Raw genomic sequence first — 22,418 nt, forward strand, 5'->3', positions numbered from 1 at the left:
TGTGAAATGAGCCTGGTCATGACTGCTCTGCCTCCCTGGAGGCCTCCCTGCCCTCCTTCTTCCCACAGACACTTATGGGAGGTACTGGCCAGCTCTCTATGACCATACTGCCCTAAGCAAGACCAAGAAGCTTAGTCTCAATTTCAGAGAGTCATTTTGGCAATGTGTTTGGGAAAATGATAAGTTGGGCGCTGCATTAGCCAGCCTCTGCATGAATGTTTACGCAGAACAAACAGCTCCAAATATCACTGCTTTCAACAACTCATATGTATTTCTCATATTGATGCATGTTGCCTGATGGTTGGCTGCTGCTCTGACCTCACTCCAGTATCAACTTCAGTCAAGGAACATGTTGTTGTCAAGGAAAAGAAAAAGAACAGTGGTCAGATCAAAGGATCTTAAAGTTTCTACTTTGGAAGGGGTGTGGCGTTGCTTCTCTCATTCCATTGGCTGAAGCAAATCATGTAGAAGATGCCAATGGGCTACAGGAAGGGTAGCAAATAACGGAAGAGCAATACAGCCTAGCCCACAGATGGGGTCAAGAAGATTCAACGCGCGTTGGCTGAAGACTTAGACTTCTCAAGCAAGTTGGATTCTGGTGTGCACCTGGCATATCCTTTAGGATTCTTTAGTGTTGGTAGATAGGAGATGGAAGTGAGGAAGCTTGTATCACCTACTCCTTTTGGGCCAGACTTTGCTTACAGCACAGTGAGGACGTATTCTTTGGAGAGCACTGTTTCCCAAGAGTAATTCTGACAAAGAGGTGTAAATGGACAAGAATGAAAAGCAATTGCAAGGGCCCTTGAAGGTTTGTGAAGGATGGCAAAGTGACTTGGATGGTGATTTCTAAAGGAGATAAAACTTGAAGTTAGACAAGCTCTTTGTGTCCAAACATTTGATCCGTCATCCTATGAGGGAGAGCCCATCTCTCTTATGGTAGGCAGCATGGTGTAGGCCTCAGAGTCAGACATCTGGGGCCCAGCCTTTTGTCTGCAGGGACGGGCAGCTCTTGGCACATGATGTAGGTTTTTGTTTTGTTTTTTAGACAGAGTCTCAGTCTTCTGCCTAGGCTGGAGTGTAGTGTACAATCATAATCCACTGCAGCCTGGAACTCCTGGACTCATGCATTCCTCCCACATCAGCCTCCCAACTAGGACTGCAGTCGTACACTACCATACCTGGCTATTTTTAATTTTAGTTTTTGTAGAGATGGAGACTTGCTGTGTTGCCCAGGCTGATCTCAAACTCCTGGCCTCTCAAGCCATCCTCCAGCCTCAGCCTCCCAAAGTGCTGGGATCACAGGCATGAGCCACCCCACCCAGCCCGTGTTAATTTTTTCACCTATGAAATGAAGGCTACAATATTTACTTTGCAGGATTGCTATAAGGATTAGAACCCCCATCTCTAAGGCATTCAGCATAGTCCTCTTAGGATAACATGAGCGCTCAAGTAATAGTAAATATTACTATGTGTCTCATTTGTTCCCACATGCTCTGGGGTCACTACCAACCTTGGCTTTCACCCACCTGTGGATCTATGACCTTGTCCTTCTCAGAACACCACCTGATACTTATGGGCTCCCCAAGAGGTGCCTCTTGAGAGTTCATAGAGAGACTGTGCTTTAGTAACTCATGATTTTTGCCCTCAACTTGTCTCACATGAGACCTTCCCACTTGTTCCTCTGCTCACGATGACATGTGAGGGCTCCCCTCCATGCCTGCTGCTGCTGGCGCCTATCACTCCTGACCACATTAACGTCTGTGCCCAGGGCCCATTTCCTGCCATTCCCAAGACCACTGCCTTCTCCAGGCCTAGGGCAGGGATCACTGTTTCAGAAACATGAGCATATGGAAGCCCCAGTGTGTTCCTTGAACTCCTGATGAGTGAGCTGTCCTCATGTGGTGTCATACTTGGTCATCTGGACCCTGGGGCTGCCTGAGTGTCCCTGTCATAAGGCTCCTCTTGAAACCAGATTGGTGTCTATGAGGGTCATCTGGGAAACCTAGCTCTGGCAGAATCGCTCTCCTGCCAGTTTCCTCCCCAAGCTCACAAGGGGCATTTACGCTTTCTCCCTCTACAAAACCTGCATGCAAATCATCTGATGGAATTGACCCATAGTGGGTGTTCTCCACCAGTTCAACACGCCTGAATTCCGGATTCCAGTTGCAGTCACCACTACTGTTGTTGTGTAAGTATTGCTAGAGATGGCTGCACAATGCCTGGGAAAGCTAGCTAAGCACTGATTGGAAGAAGACCCCAGCTCTTTGTAAAGAACTTTCCAGCCAAGAATGCTTTCAAAAATGGGAACAAGACCCCAACCCCTTATCGGAAACTTTGGAGGCCAGATGTGTTTCAGAAATCAGAAGTTTTCAAATTGTAAGAAGAGAATACACTGCATATTCTGTGTATTACAGGGGTCAGCAAATTCACAGCCCATAGGCCACATCTGGCCTGTTTTTGTAAATAAAGTTTTATTGCTATACAGCTATACCCATTGGTTTACATACTGCCCATGGCTGCTTTCAGCTACAGTGGCAGAGCTGAGTAGTCACCATAGTAGCTGTATGCCCACAAAGCCTAAAATATTTACTCTCTGGCTCTTTGCAGAAAATGCACTGAACCTTGCGTGTTGTGTCACCCCTGGCGGCAGCACCTTGTAATTAAGCACGTGAATATCTCACATCAAAATGAATGAATATTCACACTCAATGGGATAAGTAACTTCTGTCAACTGTAGATAGATTTTGCCATCAAATGGTTATTCAAATAACTGTGTTGACAGGCTTTTGGGTTTCACAGAGTCCTTTCAGCTTGGGCATGTAGAGAAATAGATGCACAAAGCAGAGGGAGTCAAGTATAATGACGTGGTCTATTTATGTGTGTACTGTTTTGTTTTTGGTAAAATCATGCTTGTCATCTCTTCAACGCGTCATTTATTCTGAGTCCAGATTACCGCCTTTGGGCCGGGGCCCTGAGGTATCTCCTGTACTCTGGCTGGGGGTGATGGCGGCAGGTCCTCTGGGCCAGACCAGATCCACCCTGTTCACGATGTCTGTCCTGCTGGCCTCACTTCCGTGTCATTCCAGAAGCTGACCCTGGGTAGCAGATTCAACACCTGTTGGTGTCAATCTCTTAATTTCAGGAAAATATATGGGTCTTTGAGCTAGAGGGACATAGGTGTATGGCAGATGAGGGACCACCCCCTCCACCTTAGTCCAGTTCCAGGGACTCGCCTTTTTGATACTAAGGCTACCTGAAGGGGTCAGGGGGCCAACAGCATGCTCGGCCTTGATGTATTTTATGTATACTCCGGAAATATTGAAAGAGTTTTCTTTTTATTTGTTTTTTTTTTAAAAAATTTTTTTAAAATTGTACTTTAAGTTCTGAAATACATGGGCAGAACATGCAGAGTTGTTGCATAGGTATACGTGTGCCGTGGTGGTTCGCTGCACCCATCAACCTGTCTTTTAAATGCATTCTTAGATTTTCCTTCTCCATAGCTCTTTGTGATGCTTGGTTTAATCAGTCGACACATATTTAATAATCTTTTGCTCTGGGCTGTGTTATATACAGCTCCCTCCCTAATCTTGCTAGAAGGTAGGGCTAATGCATTGTCAGTTCAGAAATAGGGGGTGGTCCTGAGTCTGGGGACACTCTGGTGAAATTCTATGTGTAAAATCATTTGTACAATTTATATTTTTAGCTAAATTAAAATGATCATATGTCTGCCATTTTTTTTGGAGGTTGTAAGCTAAGTAATAACATTATAGAAACTCTGCATTATTTGATAGGGCATCATGACTGTCAAAGGTGCTAATGGGAGATCCTAAGTTGCAGGCTCTGCTACAGACATCAGGTCCTGTAGGACACGGGCTGCCTTCGCTTCTTCTCCATGACTGGGTACCTGGTATATAGCTGGGTAAAAAGAGGTTTTTGGGGCTGGGCACCACACCTCACATCTGTAATTTCAACACGTAGGGAGGCTGAGGCAGGAGGATCTCCTGAGATCCAGAATTCAAGACCAGGCTGGGCACGACCCATCTCTACTATAAATTTAAAAATCAGTTGGGTGTGGTGGTGCACAACTCTAGTCCCAGCTACCTGGGGCTACTGGAAAGGCGAGGCAAGAGAATCCCCTGAGCCCGAAAGTTGGAGGCTGCTGTAGCTATGTTTGCACCACTGCATTCCAGCCTGGGCAACAGAGCAAGACCCCATTTCCAAAAAATAAATGAAATAAGTATATAACAAATAAACAAAAAGTAGTTGTTGAAAGAAAAAGAGGGAAGAAATGCTGTCTTAGGAAATCAATAGGATTTTTTTCTTTTTTTTTGAGACGGAGTCTTGCTCTGTTGCCCAGGCTGGAGTGCAGCGGCGCAATGTCGGCTCACTGCAAGCTCCTCCTCCCGGGTTCACGCCATTCTCCCGCCTCAGCCTCCTGAGTAGCTGTGACTACAGGTACCTGCCACCATGCCTGGCTAACTTTTTGTATTTTTAGTAGAGACAGAGTTTCACTGTGTTAGCCAGGATGGTCTCTATCTCCTGACCTTGTAATCCGCCCACCTCAGCTTCCAAAAGTGCGGGATTACGGGCATGAGCTACCGCGCCCGGCCAGGATAATCTTTAAGAAGATAACATTAGCTATTCTCACTTTCCAAGTAGAATTTCCTACTCTGTGTCTTTGGCCTGGAAAGGGTATTGGTAACAACTGTCTTTGGCTTTCGCCGCCATGTGTAAGCATTCCCATGGCCACACAAGCACACACGCACTTTTGTTTTTTCAATTATATGAGCAAGTAGGATGTTTGTCTTAGTTTTTATGGGCTGCTATCACAAAATGCCATGGACTGAATAATATATAAACAGCGGAAATGTATTTCTCACAGTTCCAGAGGCTGAGAAGTCCAAGATGAAGGCACTGGCAGATTCAGTGTCTGCTGAGGATCTGCTTTTGATCTCATAGATGTCCATCATCTTGCTATTTCCTTACCTGGTAGAAGGGTTGAGGCAACTCTCTGGGGTCTCTTTTAAAAGGGCACTAATGGCCGGACGCGGTGGCTCACGCCTGTAATCTCTGCACTTTGAGAGGCCGAGGCAGATGGATCACTTGAAGTCAAGAGTTTGAGCCCAGCCTGGCCAACGTGGTGAACCACTATCTCTACTAAAAATAAAGAATTAGCCAGGCTTGGTGGCTCGCACTTGTAAATCCCAGCTACTCGGAAGGCTGAGGCAGAATTGCTTGAACTGGGAGGCAGCGGTTGCACTGAGCTGAGATGGTGCCACTGGGCTCCAGTCTGGGAGACGGAGGGAGACTCTATCAAGAATAATAATAGTGATAAAGTAAAAAGGGCACTAACCCCACTCAGGAAGCCGTCACTCTCATGACCTAATTACCTCCCAAAGTCCCCACTTCCTAATATCACCACTGTGGGGGTTAGAATTTCAACATATAAATTTTGGGGGTACACATTCAAACCACAATAATGTTTTATAATGTTCATTCTGCTTTAATAAGAGACACATTTAAGATAATAGACACGATCTGAGAAGAAACAAAACCCAGCCTGGTGATTCTGGCAGCCTTACCACGTATCATTCACATACACACGGCCATATAAATAGCCTGGACATTCTGTTCAACCCTCCACATCAACTGGTCAATTTAGTCTTTAAAAGGTGACAGGCCGGGTGTGGTGGCTCATGCCTGTAATCCCAGCACTTTGGGAGGCCAAGGCAGGTGGATCGCTTGAGGCCAGGAGTTCAACACCAGCCTGGGTAACATGGTGAAACTCACGTCTACTAAGAATACAAAATATTAGTTGGGTGTGGTGGCATGCACCTGTCACCCCAGCTACTCAAGAGGCTGAGGTGGAAGGATCACTTGAGCCCGGGAGGCAGAGGTTACAGTGAGCCGAGATCTCACCACTGCACTCCTGCCTGAGCCACAAAGAGAGACCCTGTATCCAAAAAACAAAGACCATACTGTGGCTTTGCTGCTTTGCTCGAGCATTCCATGAAATTGATCATTCATTCACAATGCTCAGTGCAGTGACTTTGCTGAGCTCAGGTGGCGGACTTAAGCAGCCACATAAAGAAGCACCCATGGCTTTCTCTGAGGATGTGCTTGTGTGTTTTCTGAGGAAAGCAGGTGAAAATCCCTGAGGGGTATCCCCCAACCCCATGGTAGAAGTGAGTCCCCCTGCTCCACAAGCTTGCATGGCGCTCAGGTAGTCCAGTGGGGCCCCACCTCATTCTTCCCAGTCCCAGGAAATCTTCGTGCATGGCCGTCTTTTCTGTGCTATCTCGGGCTTCTCACTCCTCGGCGCCATCGGCACAGTGCTTCCGGCATCCCAGGAACTCCGTTAATGTTTATTTGGATGATGGAATAATGCTGTCTTGCTGTATTTTGACATTTCTGTCAATCAAAATACTAATCTACCTCTGCCTAGCACCTTTTCATGTGCACACTGCCCATCTTTATAACAAACTGTGAGTCGAAAGGACTTTTAATCTTCATTATATTATCATTCGTATGAATAACATTAACAATTAGTGTTTATTGAGCCCCTACTATGAGCCAGATGTGGTGTTCGGTGCTGTTCATGTGTTTTTGAATTAAATTTTCATGACAAGCCTAAGAGGCCATGACTCTCCACATTCTGCCTCTGAGAGACACAAGGCTGGGAGGCAGGAAATGACTTACTGAAGACCACAGGACAAATTGGGGACTTGAGTCCCGATCTCTCTGACTCTAAAGTCCTTGCTCTCAAACCTCTGTCCATCTCAAATAGAAAAGCACTGAGGCAGTTCTTACTCTGGACCTTGTATTATTTTGCCTGGGCTGCTGTAGAAATACCACAGGTCAGGTGACTTAAACAACAGCAATGTAGTTCCTCACACTTCTGGATGTTGGGAGTGCAAGGTCAAGGTGTCAGTAGGGTTAGTTTCTCTCTGGGCCGTCCCCCCAGCTTGTAGTTGACCATCTTCTCTATCTTCTCGTGGAAGACCACAAGAAGATACATATGTGGGTTTGCATACTTACGGCCTCTTCTTGTAAGGGCACTGGTCATATTGGATTAGGGTCTACTGTAGTGACTTTATTTTTACCTGAACTATCTCTTTGAAGCCTCTGTCTCCAAATACAGTCACATTCTGAGGTACTGGGGCTTCGGGCTTCAGCATACAAAGTTTGGGACACAGTACGGCTCATAAGAGACCTCTTCTCAACAGCATCCGTGTTTGATCTGGGGGAACAAAGCTAGAATTGCTTTCCTCCTTGTAATATGTATAATGACTCATGAGAGAATTCCCCCCCATCCCCGTCTTCCCCACCTGAGACCTAAGAGGAAGAGAAGGAAGCTTGCAGTCGTAGCCCTGTGGCCTGTATCGGTCAATGACCAAACACTCAGACCTAGTTGACAGGCTGTATGTGGACACCTTGGATGTGCCCAGCATGGATCTTCTCCAAGTAAGAGGCCTTGGAGTCAGAGAAAGGCACAACTCCGACTGTTGCTGCAAGAACAAAGACTTTAACTAAGATACTGAAATTGCTGGGCAAGGTTTCCTCAACTCTTTATTTAAGTTTTAGGTCAGGTGTGGTGGTTCATGTCTGTAATTCCAGCACTTTGGGAGGCTGAGCTGTGAGGATCACTGAAGGTCAGGAATTTGAAACCAGCCTGGCCAATGGCCTATATATGTGTGTATATATGTGTGTGTGTGTGTGTGTGTGTGTGTGTGTGTGTGTATATATGTATGTATATATATAGCCAGGCATGGTGGCGTGCCCCTGTAGTCCCAGCTACTTTGGAGGCTGAGATGTGAGAATCGCTTGAATCTGGGAGGCAGAGGTTGCAGTAAGCCAAGATTACCACTGCACTTCAGGCTGGGCAACAGAGTGAGACACCATCTCAAAAAAAAAAAAAAAAAAAAAAAGGTGTAATGCAAGCAGAAAAGGGCACACATTCCAGGTGTATATCTCAAGAAATGTGCACACACTCCCTGCACATGGGTGACCAGCACCCACATGTTATACACAGGATAATTACAGGATCCTGCCAACCTCCTCTTGTCTCCTTGCAGCTCCTGCTGTGATGCCACTTCTAATCTCAATTTTATTATACAATTTGTTAAATATAGAAGTAAATGGAGGCAATAGTGATGGTAAAAAGAACCATGTGAGCTGGGCGTGGTGGCTCATGTCTGTAAAGCCAGCACTTCAGGAGTCCAAGTTGGGAGGGTCACTTGAGGCCAGAGTTGGAGACCAATCTGGGCAACATCATGAGACCCCATCTCTAGCCAAATAAAACAAACCAAAAAATGAGGCATTGTGGCACATGTCTGTGGTCCCAGCTTCTCAGGAGGCTGAGGCAGGAGAATCACTTGAGCTAGGGAGGTTGAACCATGATTGCACCATTGTGCTCCATCTAGCCTGGGCAACAGAGTGAGACCCTATCTCAAAAAAAAAAAATTTAATTAATTAAAAAAATAAAAGTAGCAGAACCATAGACCTTATCTTTATCTGAGTTCTTGTGGCCTGTGCAGTACTCCTGATTAACCATGTAACACAGAAAATGAGACTAATCAGCTTCCTCTTCTGCCAGATGGAAGATCATCTCTAATTAATAATGAATTAGAATACCTAAGACAGTATTCAGGACACAGTTGATGAGGATGGTGTACTTAGTAGCTAATGGTGAGAAGGATGAATACTACTACTATACTTTTTGGTTTCTGAAATGAGAAATCTAAGGAACTGGCCTAACCAAGAAGCAGCAAGCTGTTTTAATTGTGCTGTTAGGAGGGCTATTTGTGAAGATACTGAAGAGGATTGGCCCATGGTTTTCTGCTAAGAACCTGCTGATTATCAGTGTAGAATCCCTGGATGGTACCTCCTGTCAATCAGGTGCTTAGATTAACCATTTCAAGGCCAGAGCTTGGTCCCTGGATGGGAGAAGATAGCTGTATCACTGGCAGAGGTGCCTTTGTCATGTACCCTATCCAGACTAGATACTAGACAGTGGGCAGTGTGTGACAGTTTCATGTCTTCTGCCACTTTATCTGGGACTCTTGTCCCTGAGAAGTTTGAAAATTTGGCACATTTTTATATTTATCAGTACACTTCCTGCTTCTTGATGTACTTGTACTACACAAGAATTGATTTTCAAGAACTATGTTTTTTTTTTTTCCTTTTTGCACACTGATGGGTTAGCAAATGCATATTTGCATAGAAATAATCTTTAGTAAGCTCTGCTGGCAAGTGTGTCAAATTTATAAATATGACTACTATAAAGACATACTTTTAGATGTGGATTTCCTCCTCACTTTCTTTCTTTCAGTTTTCATGTCCAGGTCACTACGCATTGCATATATTTGGTTGGGATTTTGTTTCTCAGTAATTGATTTACCCAGATTGTGTTTCTGGAGATTAAAGCATGTCACTGTATTTTTATTTTTTTCTACATTGCAATTTCAAAATCATCCAACTCAAAGGCTGTTGAAAGGCTCCTTCTGTCGAAGGTAAAGCCTGTGGCAGCCTTTAACTTCCTTTCTCTTCTCCTGCTGCCACCTTGGTCCACGATTTATCTTTGAAGATGCCGGGTTTTAATGGGCAGGGTATAGTGCAGAAACCAGATGGTTTTAACTCACACCTGTGAAAATGCCGGGGATCTGCGAAACATTAAAGTTAATGGCCAGAATAAGGCTGCCAAGCTCGGTGGAATTGTACTTAACCTGGCATATCATTCTAGTTAACTGAACTTTCCATTAACTCATGGTTCTATCTTTTCATGCCCCCTGCTAGCCCCCTACTCACAACCCACCCAGTTCCTCCTAGTGGGCAGTTTGCTGCTGCTGTCTTACTTCCTCATCCTCACCCCTTTCATGTCTCCCCTGGTAACTGATTTATTTTTTCCCTCTTAGAGTTGGTTATTATTTTCTTCTTCCAGTTGCATCTCTACCTCCACCCAGATACATTTCCATTTTACTTGTATTTGGTAGCCTCCGAACTTGGCTTTCATTGGCCGACATATTCAGTGATTCACTTGCACCTTTAAGCTTGTGTTGTTCTAATTTTTTTTTTTTTTTTTTTTGAGACAGAGTCTTGCTCTGTTGCCCAGGCCGGAGTACAGTGGTGCAATCTCAGCTCACTGCGAGCTCCGCCTCCCGGGTTCACGCTATTCTGCCTCAGTCTCCTGAGTAGCTGGGACTACAGGTGCCCGCCACCATGCCCTGCTAATTTTTTGTATGTTTTAGTAGAGACGGGGTTTCACTGTGTTAGCCAGGATGGTCTCGATCTCCTGACCTCGTGATACACCCTCCTCGGCCTCCCAAATTGCTGGGATTACAGGCATGAGCCCCTGTGCCCAGCCATGTTGTTCTAATCTTTTAGACAACTGAATGTAGGTTTGTCTTTAAACTTGTCCTGTTTTAGTGCTCCTGGATGTCTAATGTCATTCCTGTGCTAGTTGAAGAAAAGTTTTGGCTACCCAGTTGTCAGTTGCTGAAGTTTAACTGTGCATTCTAAACATACCTGTATTTTATTACATCATACCTGGGCAGCATATAATTTTAGGAAAACCTTGAAAAAATATGACTATTTGGACAAAATTTGGGATTCTATCCTTTTTCTTTCCATTCTTCTCTCCTCCTGCACCAAGTTTCTAAGCTCATGCTTAGATAAATTCTGACCCTACTCTGATAAAATGAACCCTTGTGGCTGGGCGCAGTGGCTCAAGCTTGTAATCCCAGCACTTTGGGATGCCGAGGTGGGTAGATCACCTGAGGTCAGGAGTTTCAGACCAGCCTGGTCAACATGGTAAAACCCCACCTCTACTAAAAATAGAAAATTAGTCAGGCTTGGTGGTGTACACCTGTAATCCCAGCTACACAGGAGACTGAGACATAAGAATTGCTTGAACCCAGGTGGCAGAGGTTGCAGTAAGCCGAGATCATGCCATTACACTCCAGCCTAGGTGACAAGAGCGAAACTCCATCTTTAAAAAAAAAAAAAAAATGTGAACACTTGTAGTTTCTTCCTCTGTTTGGCAGATGGACCCTAAGATGGCCTCAGTGATACCCCACCTCCTGGTATCCAAGGCCTGATGTGATCACCCCTCCCCAACCTTGAATGTAGGTGGGACATGGGACTCATTTCTAGCCAACAGAATATGAAAAAGATAATAGGATGTAAGTTTTTAGATTAGGTTACACTATGTGGCAAAGCGAAGGGCTTTTGGAAATACCATTCAGGTCTTAAATGAGACAGATTTTGAGTTACTGAGAAGGGGGATCATCCTGGGTGGGCCTGACTTTAGGGAAAATCCCTTAAAGAGGAGGTAAAATAAGAGAGACTGTCTCTCCATTGCTGGCTTTGAGAAAGTAAGCTGTCTTGCAGTAAGGAACTACAGTTGGCTTCCAGGAGCTGAGAGTGCCCTAAAGAAGCCAGCAAGAAAATGAGGGCATTAGTCCTATAACCACAAGGAAATGAGTTTCACTAGCAACCTAAGGGTGCTTGAAGGTGATTGACCATCCCCAGTCAAGCCGCTGATGAGACCACTGCCCCACCAGACAACTAGATTTCTACCTGGGAAGACCCTGGATGGAGAATCCAGCTCAGCTATGCCCAGACTCCTGACCTATGGAAGCTTTAAGATAATAAATGTATGTGGCTTTAAGCTATTAAGCTTTTGGTAATTTGTTACATGGCAATAGAAAATGAATACACCCTGAATAGTAGACAGAGACTGAACATTTGGCTGCACAGCAAGTTCTAAGTTACTCACCAGGTTTCAGAGGAGAGACAGGAATTTGATGACCTTATAAGAAACTTTTACTCTTTGGCCAGACATGGTGGCTCATGCCTGTCATTCAAGCACTTTAGGAGACCAAGTCAGGCAGATCACCTGAGGTCAGGAGTTCGAGACCAGCCTGGGCAACATGCTGAAACCCCACTGTTACTAAAAATACAAAAATTAGCCAGGCATGGTGGCACGTGCTTTTAATCCCAGCGAGTTGAGAGGCTGAGGCATGAGAATCACTTGAACCCGAGAGGCAGGGATTGCAGTGAGTGCCTTGGCAGCTGGGACATTAACGAAGTTGTGAAAGGGGCCTTGATGTTATTAGCTGAGTCACGTCACTGCACCTCCAGCCTGGGCAACAGAATGAGACTCTGTCTCAAAAAAAAAAAAAAAAAAAATGTGTGCTTTTTAAGGAAAGTCCTATTTTTCATGATTTTCTACTATGAAGAAGAAAATAATATACAGTACTGAGATTCATAGGGACATTATTTAAACACACTTCCACCTACAGAGTCACATATTGTATAGCATAAAATATCGTCAGGAGCAGGTCATGTGACCAGAATGTGGCAAGGTCTTTGCTCTACAGGTCAAGCTGGGACTTAGTGAGGAGAAATGAGGGGATTTCAAAGTCCAGATTGCACCATCCACTTTATAGATGAGGAAAGTAAGAACCCACAGCATCTTGCACATAGAATTCAATACATGCCCTCCTTCTTGAATCCCATTGACCTAACAGGTCATATGATTTCCATTAGTTTGCAGAGCAACTCAAGGGCAAAAGTGAAATTGGAATTTTGCTTTTGAATTTCTGAAACCTTGTTTTATTTATTTATTTTTTTATCCTTTTTTTTTTTTTTTTTTTTTTTTTTTGGCATAGAATCATGTTCCCCTCCGAAAACTCCCTGGGTGCCCCAGCATTATATAGTAAAAGACATGTATTTCCAACTGGCAGGGGCTCTGCAAAGTTTCTCTGCCTCCTCTGCTCACCCAGCCCTAAATAATTGTCTGGATGTTCCTTTTATTGTCACCTCTGAAACAAGATGAAGAATTGGACGTTTTGCTTTAGAACGCATTAACTTCTTTATCACATTAATACTGACTCATATCTTATTTCCCACTTGCAGTAAGAAAACCATTCAAATCTTGCCCTCACAGGACAATATCTTTAATAGCTTCTGTGTGTTCCCTATTTTTGGCTGTTTCTGTATAAACAGACTAATCTAATAGCATACTGAACCCATCTAGCTTGGCAGAAATTCAGAAAATCACTCATTTCTATGGCAAGCTCAGATGCCAGGAAGGGGGGAAAAAACCCTCACTTTTATTGCAGAAAGATTTTTCTCAAAGTTACCTTTCATGAACATAATATGTCTATCATTTGGAATTCTCCAGCACCCTGGCTGGAAATTATTTATTGCAGAACGACACAATGGTGAACGAGAAGGTATTATTCCCTGTACGATTTCTGACTTGAATTTGTTTGCCTAAAGGAGCAGGTATCGTATGAATGTGATTTTGAATGCTGGCATGGTGATGAAAGGTGATGTTCACCTGGAGTGCGTACACACAAAGCCCTGTTCAGTTTACCTAAAAGGTAAGAACATCATGGCCCCCTTCACAGCCTGGTTAATGTCCCAGCTGACCCTGAGTTCTACCTCCATCACTGGAACAAGAATGTGTCTTTGGGAAGAGGTGTCCTCCCTGGCACTCTGTTTGATTTGTAGTCACTTCCACACATGGCAGGTCTCAAGCTGTCTGAAGTCTTGGCTGCCATTCCTAAGCTACTAAAACTTTTCTGGAGAACATCACCAGTCATGCTGAGGGATCATCTAACAACTCAGCTTTATGAGGACAGCTGCAGTTCTGCCTTTAGGCTGGGGTCACCGGGGTCGCCGCCCCAGCCCCACTCTTTAGCCTCAATCCCTCTATGGCTCCCCTGACTGAGCTCCTTACTAAAGGAGAGGACTCCCTGGAGCCTCCCCATCCAAGGCCAGCATGTTCCATTTGAGGGTAACTGGAACCTGAAATTCCCCCCCAAACAATCAACCTACTACTAGGATGCCATATGCTTTCCTATGTGCTGTTGTTTAATTTCAGTTGGTACATGTTTTATTTTTTGAAACAGACTTTATTTGTTAGAACAGTTTTAGATTTAAAGAAAAATCAAGATTCTAGTACCAAGTTCCCATGTATGTAACATCTAGTTTAATCCTGTTATTTTAATATCTTATGTTATTAGGTACATTTATTAACATTAAATTATTGATACTGATATATTAGGTTGGTGCAAAAGCAATTGAAGTTTTTGCCATGAAAAGTAATACTTAATAATAATACTAGGTTGGTGCAAAAGTAATTGTGGTTTTTGCCATTAAAGGTAATGTGGTTTTACTTTTGCAGTTTTTGCCATTACTTAAAAGTAATGGCAAAAACTGCAATTTCTTTTATACCAGCCTAATACTGTTATTAACTAAAGTCCATCGTTTATACATACTGCTTTAGGTTTTTAAAATTTTTTTTTACCTAATGATTTTTTGTGTTCAGGACCCCATCCAGGATACCACTTTTTTTTTTTTGTTTTTTTGTTTTTTTTTTTTTTTTTTTTTGAGATGGCGTTTGGCTCTTTTGCCCAGGATGGAATGCAGTGGTACAATCTTGGCTCACTGTAACCTCCACCTCGCAGGTTCAAGTGATTCTCCTGCCTCAGCCTCCCGAGCTGCCAGGACCCCAGGCATGCACTACCACGCTCAGCTAATTTTTGCACGATACCACACTTTATGTAATTGTCAGATCTCCTTAGCCTCTTCTTGGCTGTGACAGTTTCTCAGAATTGTCTTTGTGATCTTTGTGATGACCTTGACAGCTTTGAGGAGTGCTTGTCGGGTATTCTGTAGGATGCCCCTGTGTTGGGATTTGTAGGATGTTTTTCTCACGAGCATACTGGAGTTAATGAATTTCAGGGAGGAAGACCCCAGAGGTCAGTTGTCATCACATCATATCGAGCAGTCCACCTTCATCATGACTCTTCACTGTTGATGGGGACTTTGATTCACTGGGTCAAGGTAGTGTTCATCAGATTTCTCCACTGCACACTTATTCTTTCCCTCTACTTTCCACACTCCTCTCTTTGGAGGAATGTTGCTCTCCCCAGCTCACGCTTGTGGAGTGGGGGTTTAATCTTCTCACTCTTCGAGGGTAGAGTATCTAAATAAACTACTTGGAATTCTGCATGGAATATTTGTCTCTTCTCCCCCATTTATTTATTTAATCATTTATTTATATCAAGATAGACTCAGGGACTTTTATGTTTTATCTTATAATCCTATACTACTTTATTTTGTTGCTTACATTTTTCCAGAGGGAACAATTTGGCCTTCAAAAGTTGCTGCTATTGGCTCCTGTGTTCTTGTGAGGTACACCCATCACGGTGTGGTGTGATTTTTGGTTTTGTTTTCACTCCTTTTTTGCTTTTTGTGCCTCCTCTTCCCTCCTCCCCACCCCTCATACATACACAAAGGGCCACATGCTACTATTATTTCTGGAATCTCAGCCATATTCTTCTTTTTTTTTTTTTTTAAATAAAAATCACGGTACAGCAGTAGGCAGTGTGGGTGAGTTTTCCCACTTTACATTTTACTTAGCATAATTTAGGCCCCTTTCAGGCCCCTTTTCCTCCAGAGCCCCAGGTATGTTTGTTACCATACCTCCCCAGGGGATAGCCCTCCAAACCTGCTTGGCCACATAGCCAGGTCTTTAAGTCCCAAAGGGAGGCCATCACAAACTACTCAGCACAGAGAAGACCCAAATCCTAATCTTGGCTCAACCCCAAACTCGGATAATTCATTTTTACCTATGTCCTCTCTACACCATGGTTTCTTCACTTTATGACAAGGGGTTTGCCATGGCTGGTCTCCAAGGCCCCTTCCAACCTTGACATTCTATGATTCTATAAGTCTTTGAATAATGGCCCACGATGCCAACAAGAAGTAACCAATGAGACTTTGGGTGTTCTGTTGGAAATCTTGGTAAAATCACAGAGAGAAGGAGATGAAAAAGAAGAAAGAGGAAAAACTGGACTTATAAATAGGAAGACAAAGAATGAATGTGAACTGGGGAGAGAAGAGTCATTGACAGGGACAAGAAATAAATAACTTTGATGCTAATACTGGGAAAATTCTGGAACAACATGGAGGTACCTCTGTTAACTCCATTTCATTTTGGAAAAGTCTACGAGACAAAAGGTGCAAAGCAGAGTATGCAGTGATTTCAGGTGTGTTGGACTCTGACAAGATGATGCCAACTTGGACAACGTCAGTCAACATCAAATGTCTGGATCAAGAGAGGCAAGAATCCCATGGATTTGGCATTGGCCAGAACTTGTCTGGAATCTTGTTTTCTGCCTTGAGTGTCACCTGTTGAGAGCTCTGTTGACAAACTGGCATTTATCCTTGGGAGAGTAGCCTCAGGACCAGGGGTGAAGAGGAGTTCAGTAAACTGTGTTTAACCCAAAGAAAGACACACGACGTGTCAGATTTTGTAAGGATTTTCAAGGGGCAGTAGATGGTGGCCCTACAGTGCAATGAACCTTCACACCAAGGATCTGCTTCCTTTGTTGGAGATGTAAAAGCAAAGGCTGGATGCTTGGAATTATCATGGCTGCTGCCTAAGCAATGCTACCTTGAGTAGAAGGTTTGGCCAACTATGGACTAAGGCCTCTCCCTCATGTCACATTGAATGGTGCTAATGTTTCCTGAAGTTTCCCTTTCTTTTCAGTTCAGTGTTTTCAGAATCTCAGCCTTCCAGCAGAATCCCCTTTGGTTGCGCTAAATATACATTCCCAAGCCCTGTGTGGCCATTCTGATATACTAGGTCTGGGGTTAGGGAGTTGTGAGTGCCGAGAATCAGTCTTTCTGTCAAGCTCCCGAGGTGATCTGATACATGGAGCTGAGAAGTACCCTCCTAACAGGATTGCCAGCTTCTTAAGGATAAGAACCATATTTTCTTCCTTTTTTTGTATGCCTCCCCATATAAGGATAATTACACAGAAAAAGCACTGAGATGCCTGTTGATGGATTTATTCCAGCAAATTTTTTTTTAGCTCTCTTTGTCTGGAACTTTGCAAAATAAACACCATGGTCACCCTATGCTTTGTGAGTGGTGTGCTAGAATGGAATTTCACTGTGTTAAATTCGGGTTTAATTTCTTGCTTTCAAATGAATTATGAAAGGAAGAGGAGAGACCTTTGGAAAAGTCTGAATGTTGATGTCGACGACTAGCCAGGCGCTTCCCTTCCAGCTGGTTTTGTGAGGGATTAAGAGGCCACTGTTGTGAATCTCGCATTAGTGATGGTCCCAGGCCCCCTCCTCATTGTGCATTTATCTTACAAGGGGCATATTTAGGAGATGTTTCCGTTCTATTTTATCTGCAGAATTACTTTCCATTCTCAAGTCTTTTATATAAGTATTCCCTTGAACCCGTTCCAAAAAGTGGATTTTTAACCCAATAGACCATAACTGCAGTGTTTTATCGTGCATACATATTTCAAAATGTGAATGTAAGTAGATTTAGCAAAGTTAAAATAAAATTAAAACTTTTCAGAGGGCACCGCTGCTCGCTTTCCCATGTTGAACTTTTCCCTTTGGGGTTCTTGTGCCATTTAAAGCACTCTAAAAATGGGAAGACTTTTCTCTTGGGTATTTTTTTTTCCTCCACAAGGGATGGGGTTCAGAAGATACTGGTGAGGTTAGGAGCCTTTGTCTCCCAGGAGCATACTTGATAGCAATGTAGGATGAATTGCAAATCTGAGTTAGTGCCATATATAGCAGTGTTGTTGGTAAGATTTCTCACTGGCATCTCTGCTTCCCCTGTTGACTCTCTTGAAATCCCTTCCTCAGGCAGAAGCTGGAGTCATTTCTCTAAAATAGAAATCTGATCTTGTCACCACCCTACTTGCCACTCCCTGCTTAATCCCTTCCATGGCTCACCATATCTCTTAGGATAAAATAACAAGATCCTTTCCAGGGCCTGCAAGACCCCTGCCAACCTCTGCAGCTTACTTTGTACCACTTTCCCCAAGAACCTGTTACCCACCCTGCTCCTTGCCACAGGGCCTTTGCACTGGCTGTTGTCTTTTGCTAGAGTAGTCTTCCTATCCTGCTTTAGCTAGTCAACTCTTTCTCATCATTTAGGGTTCAAATGGATCATCACTTTCTCTGGGGTGCAGGGGTCTTTTATGTAAGTATTCCTTTGAACTCATTCCAAAAAAGTGGATTTTTAGAAATAGGAAAAAAAATTAGAAATAGAAAGTTAACCGAGTTCCAATTTTTAGATAATTATCAAAGAAGTAGATTTTTAGAAATAGAGAATTAACTTAGATTACAGAAAATTATCCAGACTCAGTTAATTTTCCCTTTTCCAGCACCTATATTGGTCCTCCCCACTTCTCTTCCCTGGCTTCTATTTTCTCCTTAGCACTTACTATGTCTCACTCATGTAGACTTGAAGCTCCACATGGGCAGGGATTTTAGTCTATTTCATTGAGAATCTGCCACCAGTCACTGGCCCATAGAGAGTCATCAAAAATAATTGTTGAATGAGTGAATGATGTTGGCATGAAGATTGTGTATTCCTCACCTGACTATAAGTTTCATGAGGCCAGGCACCAGGGTCCTATTTTGCTCACTGTTGCTGTGTGGGAAGGAGTTAGTACAGCAGCCTGTTGCAAGCTTGGCTCTTGGCTGCATCTGGGAACTTGGATTTTAGGAGGGCTGTCGCCATTCCCAGATCAGATAACGATGGCTCACTGTGTCTAGACTGCTTGTACCAAAAATAGGGCTCATGTGGAATACCTGCTTTCCTTTGTGGAGGCTGGAATTTTGGTACATGCTCCAGAGAGGGTGCCTACATGACCAGCTTCCAATAAAAACTGTGGACACTGAGTCCCTAATACATTTCCCTGGTAGACAATACTTCATACATCTTTTCATAGCTCATTTCTAGGGGAGTAATTAAATTCCTCCTGTGTGACTTCACTGGAAGAGGCCAGATGGAATCTTGTACCGGGTTTTCTCCAGACTTCGCCTCATTCCCCATTTCCCTGTGCTCATTTTGCCTTGCATCATTTTGCTGTGATAAATCTCAGCCATGAGTGTGACTATATGCTGAGTCCTATGAGTCCTCTTTGTAAACCACCAAACCTGAGCTGGAGTTTCAGTGCCTGACACAGTTGTATTCCTAAGACATAGTTGGGACCAGACCTCAAGAAAATAGCCAACAAATACTGACTGAAAGAATGAAAGAGGCCATATGCAGTCAGCCCTTCCTCTCTCTGGGTTCTCCATCCGTGGATTTAACTAATGACAGATTAAAAACATTCAAACAAATACACGGAGGGTGGTATCTGTACTGAACACATACAAACTGCTTTTTTTGTCTTTATTCCTTAAACAATCCAACATAACCACTGTTTATATCATGTTTATATTGTACTAGGTATTGTAAGTAATCTAGAGATGATTTAAAGTATACGGGAGGATTGCATACATTATATGCAAATACTATACAATTTTATGTCAGGGACTTGAGCATTTGTGGATTTTGGTGTTTGGTGGGGGGTGGGGGTTCCTTGAACCAGTCCCCATTGGATACTGAGGGACAACTATACAGATCACATTTAGTAGTGGACGCAGGTCAGTTGTGCCATCTCATCCACCCCTTCCTCACCCAAGATTCTTCATGGCTTGTGTCAAGGCCTCACCACATCAGAATATTTCTGCCCATGGTTGCTGAGGCAGAGCTGGACAGGGCCAGCATCCACTCCCCAGAAGAGAACTCTAATTGACGCTCATCAAGATATTCCCACTATGGCAAACTGTGGAAAAATTAGGACAGATGTATGACTTGTTTCATATAAAGCTAAATCAGTTTTATTTATGTGATTGTCCTTTATTCTGAGATTATGTTCAACAGATATTCTCAGTGTTAAAATATTCTTTTATTATTTTTTATTTTTCAGATAGATTCTGGCTATGTCACCCAAGGTCTAGCACAGTGGCATGATTTCGGCTCACTGCAGCTTCCTCCTCTCAGGCTCAAGAGATCTTCTTGCCTTAGCCCTCCAGGTAGGGCTACATGTGTGCGCCACCATGCCTGGCTGTTTTTTGTAGGAACAGGGTTTCACCATGTTGCCAAGGCTAGTCTCTAACTCCTGGGCTCAAGCAATTTGCTCACCTGGGTCTTCCAAGGTGTTGGGATTACAGGTGTGAGCCACCACACCCAGCCAAAATATTCTTTTCAAAGTGATTAGAAGTAGAAGAAGCTTGCTCTCTTTTTATTGGCACTTCTGCCTTATATGCACTTTCGGATTTAAATTATTCCGTCTTTTATGAAATGACAGTGTTTGGAGGTGGTAGATGTTTTTTAAGTCTCCTTACTTGGAAAAACAAAATAAAGTTGACAACCTGATTTCGGACCTCCCAATTCTTTCTAAAAAAAGAGTCTTCTTGGTCCATGAAATCCAGAGGAGGTCAAACTAGCAAATTTGCAAGTAGTTGCTTAATAGATACACAGTTAAGATCAAGAGTCAGAAATATCTGGGTTGAATTCCAGTTCTGTCATATTAAGTGACAGGTTGCAGAACGACCCCATCTTTCTGAGCTGTTTTTGTATCTCTGTACGACGGGGTTAATACTACTAGTATTTGCTTCCAGGGATTGTTTTGGAGGGGAGTGAGGAATAAATGATATAATTAACTAAAACATGTAGAATAGTATTTGACACAGAGTAGGTCAGCATGCCCTAAGTATTAGAGTCATTATTGAGTTATTCTGCTACGTCTGCATTTGAGTCCTTTCTTTTGGAGTTTCCTACTTACATCGCAGATGTTATTTTTATTTATTTATTTATTTTTTTTTGAGATGGAGTCTCGCTCTGTCACCCAGGCTGGAGTGTAGTGGCGCGATCTCAGCTCACTGCAAGCTCCGCCTCCCGGGTTCATGCCATTCTCCTGCCTCAGCCTCCCGAGTAGCTGGAAGTACAAGCGCCTGCCACCTCACCCAGCTAGTTTTTTGTATTTTTTAGTAGAGACGGGGTTTCACCGTGTTAGCCAGGATGGTCTCGATCTCCTGACCTCGTGATCCACCCGTCTCGGCCTCCCAAATTGCTGGGATTACAGGCTTGAGCCACCGCACCCGGCCTAAATGTTATTTTTTTGAAGAGGGTGTAGGCCAAGAAAGGGGTGGGAGAAATGAGGAAGGGGTTGATATAACCCCTTAGTGTCCTCCTCATTACCACAGACCCTCTCTTCCTCCACTTACTTACGTGGCCAATTTTATTTTGTTTTATTTTATTTATTTATTTATTTTTTTAGGTAGAGTCTCGTTCTGTCTCCCAGGCTGGAGTGCAATGGTGCTATCTCAGCTCACTGCAACCTCTGCCTCACAGATTCAGGTGATTCTTCTGCCTCAGCCTCTCGAGTAGCTGGGATTGCAGACACACGCCACCACGCCCAGCTAATTTTGTATTTTTAGTGGAGTTGGGATTTCTCCATGTTGGTCAGACTGGTCTCGAACTCCTGTCCTCAGGTCATTCGCCTGCCTCAGCCTCCCAAAGTGCTGGGATTATAGGCGTGAGCCCCCGCGCCTGGCCTACTTGGGCAAACTCTTACCTGATCACCTTCTCCACGCCTCCTACATGTAAAAGAAAGGTAGGACCATGTTGGGGAGGGATCGAACATTTATTATCCCCATTTTACAGATGAAGAAGTTAAGGTGGCCAGACATGGTGGCTCACGCCTGTAATCCTAGCACTTTGGGAGGCCGAGATGGGGGATCACTTGAGGTCAGGAGTTCGAGAGCAATCTGGCTAACATGGTGAAACCCCATCTCTACTACAAATACACAATCAGCCGGGCGTGGTGGCGTGTGCCTCTAATCCCAGTTACTTGGGAAGCTGAGGCAGGAGAATCGCTTGAACCTGGGAGGCAGAGGTTGCAGTGAGCCGAGATCGTGCCCCTGCACTCCAGCCTGGGTGACAGAGCAAGATTCCATCTCAAAACAAAACAAAAGAGAACAAAAAAAGAAGAAGTTAAGGATTGGAGAGCATAAGTATCTTCTGTGGGGATACCCAGCTAGGCAGGGACAGGGCAGGGATTTGAACCTAGGAGCTCTTGGATTGTGATTTTTTATTCACCCCTCCCTCTCCACCCTTCCTGTCTTCAAGCCTTAGCAGGTGAAACTGCATTTTGTACCACATGACTTTAAAACAGAACCACAAGTTCAGAACTTTGGTTAGGTCCCACCTGTGTTCTCTAGCTAACATACAGCAACACTGGTTTCCAACCTTTCATTGTGCGGGTTTCTGATGAGTACGCTGGCAGGCCTCTGGCTTCAGAGATGCCACTACAAAGGTCTCCTCCTTTTCATAAACAGATTGCTGCAAGGCCCGCTTCTCAAGAAAGCAACTTGTGCTACCTCCTGCGTGCTTTTATGCTTCACTGTGAAGTGCAAAGTTGGGCTGGCAGGCCTGGCTTTCTTCTCCGCTTTATGTATGATTCATCAAGAGGACTGCAGGCTGCGGTATGCGGTGCAACCCAGGCTGTGTTCCCAAGTGCATCAAACAGGGATTG

General features: G+C 43.9%; 1 protein-coding gene and 1 long non-coding RNA gene across 2 annotated transcripts in view; both read left to right on the plus strand.

Moving 5' to 3' along the window:
- WWOX (WW domain containing oxidoreductase) overlaps positions 1-22,418 on the plus strand; it is a 1,132,972-nt gene that overhangs the window by 532,094 nt on the left and 578,460 nt on the right. The gene's annotated exons all lie outside the window — the stretch shown is intronic.
- Positions 1-22,418, plus strand: part of LOC126943993 (uncharacterized) — a 55,637-nt gene that overhangs the window by 7,605 nt on the left and 25,614 nt on the right. The window contains exon 1 of the long non-coding RNA XR_007721920.1: positions 1-22,368. This exon is cut by the window's left edge and continues 7,605 nt beyond it. This is a non-coding gene — a long non-coding RNA (uncharacterized LOC126943993). The remainder of the gene's footprint in view (positions 22,369-22,418) is intronic.

This window comes from Macaca thibetana, chromosome 20 (assembly GCF_024542745.1).
Source record: "Macaca thibetana thibetana isolate TM-01 chromosome 20, ASM2454274v1, whole genome shotgun sequence".
NCBI classification, from domain to species: domain Eukaryota; kingdom Metazoa; phylum Chordata; class Mammalia; order Primates; family Cercopithecidae; genus Macaca; species Macaca thibetana.